Below are 7,213 nucleotides of genomic sequence, written 5' to 3'. Positions count from 1 at the left end.
TTAATCCAGATTGCCTAAATATGTATTCAGTATCATTTTGACATAATATAACATAGGGGTCAGTGAAGTCAAATTTTAGATATAGGGCTTCAAAGGTAAAATTCTCGCAAAATTTGTCTTAAAAAAATTCAGACGTTCTATATATATGCATGATTTTATGCTAAACGGCTATCACATTCTCAAGATTTGATTTTGTACATGTCACACAGAACCTATAAAATATGTTACAAACCTATTGAATGTTAAAAATGTGAATAATGAATAAAGTATAATAAAAAGAAAAGTATATTGAAAATTCAAAAAATTGCTTGTTTCTGTCATTTTCGTCTAAAAAACCTTCCGCACGAAAAAATAGTTCCCCATAAAAATTGTTTGTTTCTTGAATTCAAATGGATTTTCTTTATGAATGTTGTGTAATTATGAAATAATAATCTATCTGTGATGATTAAACAAATAAAATCATATTCATTTTAAATATAATGATCATCTGCGCAATGAAATCAAAACATGAGGAGTGAAATACCTCAAGACGTATTATCTCGTTATATTTTTATCTACCGAATATGATTCTCTCTATCTCTTACGGAAACTTTTTATTAATTCATAGCCAGACTGTAATCTACGGAAACGTATAACCGCCTCTTGATGTTGTGTTAAATCTCTCAATGGCAAATTAAAATTTGTGTCATCTTCCTATAAAATGTATGCATTGTCAAAATTATGTCGACTTGTACAAAGAAAAAAATACAAGTCGATATATTTTGGATGATTTAAACACTCATTTCAAGCTTTGTTGACTTTGATTAAGTCATAATATTATTTTACGTTATAAATTTGTCGCATTTATATAAATGCATAGAAATTTTTCGCTATCTCTAATATTGAAAATCAATTATGTTGAAATTGTATAATTTGTGAAGCTTTTGCGTCCATATTTTGATGACTTCTTGCCTGTTTACAAGGAATGTCAACTTAAGTTTGTCGTCTTAAGTTTGAGAAACAATTTAACCCAATCAATGTCAATGTCGATTTTATGTATGCAATAATACATGTATAAATGTATACATAAAGAGTTTTATCTATACCCGATTAATGATAATTCTACATAATTCGAAGTGCTTTTGAAAAATTAAATTTAAAATTACTGAGAGAAATATGCATTTCCGAATGCTCTATATATTTCTTAAACTTCAATTTAAAAGTAAAAAAAGAAAGACTAACCCTTTGGGTTGGGAACCACGATAACTTAGATTTTTTAATGGTAACGAAAAAGGATAATTATACGAAATTATAAAGAATGCTGTTTTTGAATGTTAAATGAATAGGACCCGAAATAAAAAAAAAGTTTTTCTTTAACTAACTTAATTTCAGTTTGCATGTATGGTTTTAACAAGAGCTTTAACCTCAAGACATCTAAGCAGTTTACCATCTCTTCTCCATATCATAGTATTCTATACGGAAACTAATTATTCCAGTCGTTCAAATTTTGGTGAAAATTCCTCTCTGACTTAGATAAGTCGCCTAGGTAAATTCGCCAAACAAAATTATGTTGCAATAAATTCTGCGACATTTAATTTTGGCGGCATAGTTTATACGCATTATTTTAGCGCGACATTGCAGAATTCGACATTAACAGATTAAAGTGCTTAAGACGTCAAAACATGTCGAAATGGTTTCACTGAATAAAGTTTGTTGTCATAATTAAATTGCTAAACTTTGAAACAATATTATATGACAACATATTTATGTGAATATATCGCAACAATGAGAGGCGGTTAAACGTTTCCGTAGTAATCTCCACGCCCCGTTTATCGATTGGTCGAAATCGTCTGTACGATTTAGTTTATGACGTCTGTACGACTTAGTTTATGACGTCTGTACGACTTAGTTTATGACGTCTGTACGACTTAGTTTATGTCGTCTGTACGACTAACTTTATGTCGTCTGTACGACTTAGTTTATGACGTTTGTACGACTTAGTTTATGACGTCTGTACGACTTAGTTTATGTCGTTTGTACGACTTAGTTTATGACGTTTGTACGACTTAGTTTATGTCGTCTGTACGACTAAGTTTATGTCGTCTATACGACTTAGTTTATGACGTTTGTACGACTTAGTTTATGACGTCTGTACGACTGAGTTTATGGCGTCTGTACGACTTAGTTTATGACGTCTGTACGACTTAGTTTATGACGTCTGTACGACTTAGTTTATGACGTCTGTACGACTGAGTTTTTGACGTCTGTACGACTTAGTTTATGTCGTTCGTACGACTTAGTTTATGTTGTTTGTAAGACTTAATTTATGTCGTCTGTACGATTTAGTTTATGACGTCTGTACGACTTAGATTATGACGTTTGTACGACTTAGTTTATGACGTTTGTTCGAGTTAGTTTGTGGTGTCTGTACGACTTAGTTTATGACGTCTTTTCGACTTAGTTTATGGCGTCTGTACGACTTAGTTTTTTAAGTTTGTACGACTTAGTTTATGTCGTTTGTACCACTTAGTTTATGACGTATGTACGACTTAGTTTATGACGTCTGTACGACTTTACATCTCGCACGTATGACGTTTTATCTCGTGTGTGCGATATACGCATTATCTCGTTATAACGACTTAGTATCTCGCACGAACGATTTAGTTAGAATTTATTTTTCTTATCGGCAACACACTTTCGTAAGACACAACTGATTAAATAAAAAAAGAAGAGCAACCCACGACAAAGAAAGCAATATCAGCGGATAACGGATAAAGAAGATGGGTGAATAAGGCATGTAAACTGCCTATATGAGGATAGATTAGATACTATAAAATTAAAATGTCAACAAATCTCATAATTTGTTTCTAAATTATTCAAAACAATGTATATTTACCATAACATTAATAAGTAACCTTTAAATATGTTAAATATTAGGAATAAGTTGATTTAAACTTGCGTATGCGTGTCAAAACTTCCAAAAAACTTCAATGCCTTTTCTTTTACAGAGTGGGTCTGAGCTCCATATTTTTGTCATAGTCTATAAAGGTTTAAAGGAAATCAAACCGAGTTCAATGAACGAAAACTTGGAGAGATGACCCACTATACTTTAAAAATGTCCTTTTGAATCGCATGTTCAATTGAACGTTTTCGAAAAATAATACAAGTCCGTAAATTGGTGGTTGAAGTCTCATATAGCATTTAACACTGGAGGATTTTGTGACTGAAATGGCTCAGTGGTTAGAGCACTAGACATTAGGTAACTTTACAGAGATAGGGTTTTTAGGTTGTGGGTTCGATTCCAACAAAACTTTAAAATTTAATTCTTTTTGTTATCCTTTGTTAAAATATTCATAACTGAATATAGTTAGAAATTATGCTTTTGTAAACTTGTATTTTAACATTATCAAGAATATTTAGTTGGAAAGAATTAAATTTGAAATTGTATTTTAGGACTAAACCAAATAGGCATTTGCGTGATCATGTTCCCCCATCTTCTTTCAACGGAGAGGAAAACCTTTAATCTTAATAGCTCATCATAGCCTTTGGCACACCTATCAATGAATTATTTATTTTAGAGTTACTTCCCTTAGCATGGAAAAACGACAACTAGCATATATGTAAACCTACACATTATATGTACAGACACTTGAGGACGGTCGCTCTGAAAGCTCTCGATGTATGCCACTTTCTCTACCAGCAGTATTGTAATAGGTTACTCTTTTATAAGTGAACATATCCTTAAAATGAGCCCCATCCTTTTTGTTTGAATCACGCTTGCCATTTCTAACACTTTTGACTGTACAGATGTACAGTACAATGGCGTCGGAAGCAAATTGACCCTCCCCCAGCTCCCCTTCCCCACCGGTTCCGACACCTACGCAGTAGATGTATTTGTTTATAAATCTATCACTGTGTGAAATTTACTGTTCAATTATCACTTTATTTTGGACTTTACTTTTTAAATTCAACATCTGTTTTGTAATATTTTCTCACAGTTTATATCGTACAAAGTTACTTATTTAATTAGTGATTGACACTTTTCGGACTCAATGTGTGATTTCAAAGAGACAGAGTGTCATGTTCCAAGAACTGCTAATCTGCCAAAACAAAATTAAATCTATTTCATGTCTCGGACATCAAAGACTCGTTTTGCATCTGTCAATCTTTCACTCAGCTCACATATGTCATCACCTGTCAATTTTTAATCATTGTTCAGATTCCTATATAAAGTTGTGTATATATCGTCCGGAATACGGTGGCCAGCCTCGGCCACGTCCGACTCACCCAGAGTCTTGAGTCCGGAGGCCACCACTGGCCACATCTGACTCGTTTGTAACATGTCTATTTAATTGTTTTAATAGTTGATTCACGTCCAATAAATTCGAAAACCTGTATCAATTGCCAATTTATTTCTCTGGAATTGCATATTGGTGAACCTTAGGGAATACGGTACACATATCCTTCGTGTACCTTTTGGCCTACAGCGCTCCACAACCTTAAACCTTTATCCTCTACGCCAACTTTCCCTCACCCTGTTCGTACTGCACACGACGGATGCAGTTCAAGAAGAATTACCTAGCACCGTACAAATCTAGGCGGTCACAAATCTATAGGTAGTAACTGCCTAGTATTTTAATTACAAGTCATGCAGCATACTGGAATAAAATGCCAAAAAAGAAAAAAAAGTTACTTGCAAAAAGTATGACAGCTTAATTAATCACCTTAGAGGGAGCTTAACAGTACCGGTATTTGTGTGTATGTTTGTGTGTTTGATTTTTTGAGACAAATCTTAAGATAGGCCTAGACTGTGTAATCTTGGAGATATGAAAATATATGAAAATGTTAGAGATGATCAGACCATGTATAAAGACAAAAATTTTATGCAAAATTAACTGTAAACATAATAAAAAATTAGATTTTTATCGCATTTAATAGATTCATTTTCATCCTTTCATTAGATCTTTTTGTGCAGTGTATTTACATCTCAAAAGAAAGAAAATACTTTTATAATAAATAAAGTGAGATAAATATTAATGCTATTTGTGTTTTCCCTTACTTACTAATTTCCCTGGACTATAGGGTCACCTTACAACGTTTGAAGTGGACAGTCACTAATGTGTTGACCGCCATTCGTCTATAGCAAGCTCTAGGCGCTTGTTCACGACAGATTAATGTTCCAGAAAAGAGTAAGAGTACAGTCTTGTGACCGCTCTCTTCAAGTGGCCGGCCAAGGGGTCAACTATTACTTTTCCTGGGCGCTTAAATTTTTTTCATTTTTACTGTTTGAAAGAAAGCCTCTAAAAATGTGTCAAGAGAGTCCCATTTATTTCAAATGTATGTTCACAGTGTAGTTAAGTAGAGCTTGTAATTGATAAGTTGACGAGAGTAAGAATACTCGAGAGAGCACGATAAGGATCACTACACCCACTGCCGTCCGTGGGACTGACGGTACATGTCCTAGATACACTTTACAAACGGAAGACACAGTAGTCATACATCACAAAAAGTCCAAAGTTAACGAAAACAATTGATGTGCTTATGTCTTAGGGACGTTGGATGCTCGGAGATAAGCTATCGAAAGTTATGAAAACAGTTTAAATATTGTTCTCACGTTTATCAAGATTTTCTTCAAAGCCATCCTTCTATTTTTACATTCTTACCAAGTCTAATATACTTTTTGGGAGTTGATTTTTAATCAACTCTCCTATGCAGTCATTCGGACAAACCGAAAGTGAAACAGTGTTTGGACCTCAGCACAAATCATTGCTCCTGACAAGACTTAGTTCTTAAAAAAATAATTGATGAATTCGATGTAATGTATGTTAAAGCATTGTTTTTCAAGGAAACTCATTTACAATTACTTTAAAAATAGTCAGATTTTAAATGGTACGAACAATTTAAATATTTTTTATAGTCGTATGTATTCCTACGCCAGAGTTCAATGTAGTCTCGCATCCGGAACACCTCGGGCCTTTCTTTGAAAGGCCCGATGTGTTCCGGATGTATAGTCTCGTTCAACTCGGCGCTCAGCTGTCTCCGTAAACCCCAATCTCTCACCAGAGGGCGTATTACGCTGTGCTTCAGTGTTAGTGAAGCTTGCGGAACGCGCCCTCTGGTGAGAGATTGTGAAGCTTGCGGAACGCGCCCTCTGGTGAGAGATTGCGTAAACCCTTGTCGGAGATTTACGGTGTCAGCCGAGCGTTTGGTTGAACGAGACTAGAGTTCAATATTGCTTGGATCCATACAATTTTCGAGAAATATTTCTACCACTGATACATAGTTTGATTGAATTAATTTTATCTTTAAATATTATTTAACATGATTCATATGAAGGTTTCTCGACATTCTAGTCGAAAAAGTTCAAAAATTTATATTATAAAAATATGTGTAATTCAAATTACAAACTACGTATACATGTACTTGTCATGCAAAATAACATATCATTGATTTTAAAATAAATAAACATCGACAAAATCAACTCCCGTCAGTTCTTCAGTACTTTGATTGTTATATATCGCAGCATTGTAAGCCAACTGAAACAAACTGAAATCCTTCTAAAGTATCCTTGGTAAGGAAATAGTATAAGCACTGTATTCAATTTAATAAAAGAAAATGTCCTTGTCCGTATAATTTTAAAATTGCATAATATATACTTCGTATGTTATCACGATGCGATTAAAAGAATTAAATTTTTTCTTTTGTAAGATTGCATACAAAACAAGATGTAGAATCCCATATTTATTGCCTTTTCATGTTTTGACAACAGTTTTAGTCAGCTTTGGGCAAGAACAAGCCAGTTCAAGAAATGTTTACATTTTTATTCTCAAATGTACCAGATGTTGCACATTCCCCATAACTTTACATTAAGTAGACGTGACTTCTAGTGTACTTTTAGATTAATTAATATTTGTCTAAGCATTTAAGCATGATTGGATAATTATGTGACTTTATATAATACATGATTGAAAAATGCATAAAAAATGAAATTAATTTACACGAAGCTGTCACTGGATAGTTTACAAAGTAGAACAAGGCGTAATTTGTGCGCTAATAGTGGAATTCGCCGAATGCCATATATTATACATGTAATATTTATGAACTAAAATAATTCATACTTATGTTAGAAGTATAAACCCTATAAGCTCTGAGGTAGAGGATCGGGGCTATAAAAGCAAAGGGATGGAGTCCGATGGAATTTCTGATAATCTTATGAGTTTTTCACGCTTCCGTT

The sequence above is a fragment of the Crassostrea angulata genome, chromosome 7 (assembly GCF_025612915.1).
Source record: "Crassostrea angulata isolate pt1a10 chromosome 7, ASM2561291v2, whole genome shotgun sequence".
In the NCBI taxonomy this organism is placed as follows: Eukaryota; Metazoa; Mollusca; class Bivalvia; order Ostreida; family Ostreidae; genus Magallana; species Magallana angulata.
The sequence above is the reverse complement of the archived record's forward strand: the minus strand, read 5'-3'. Positions refer to the sequence as shown.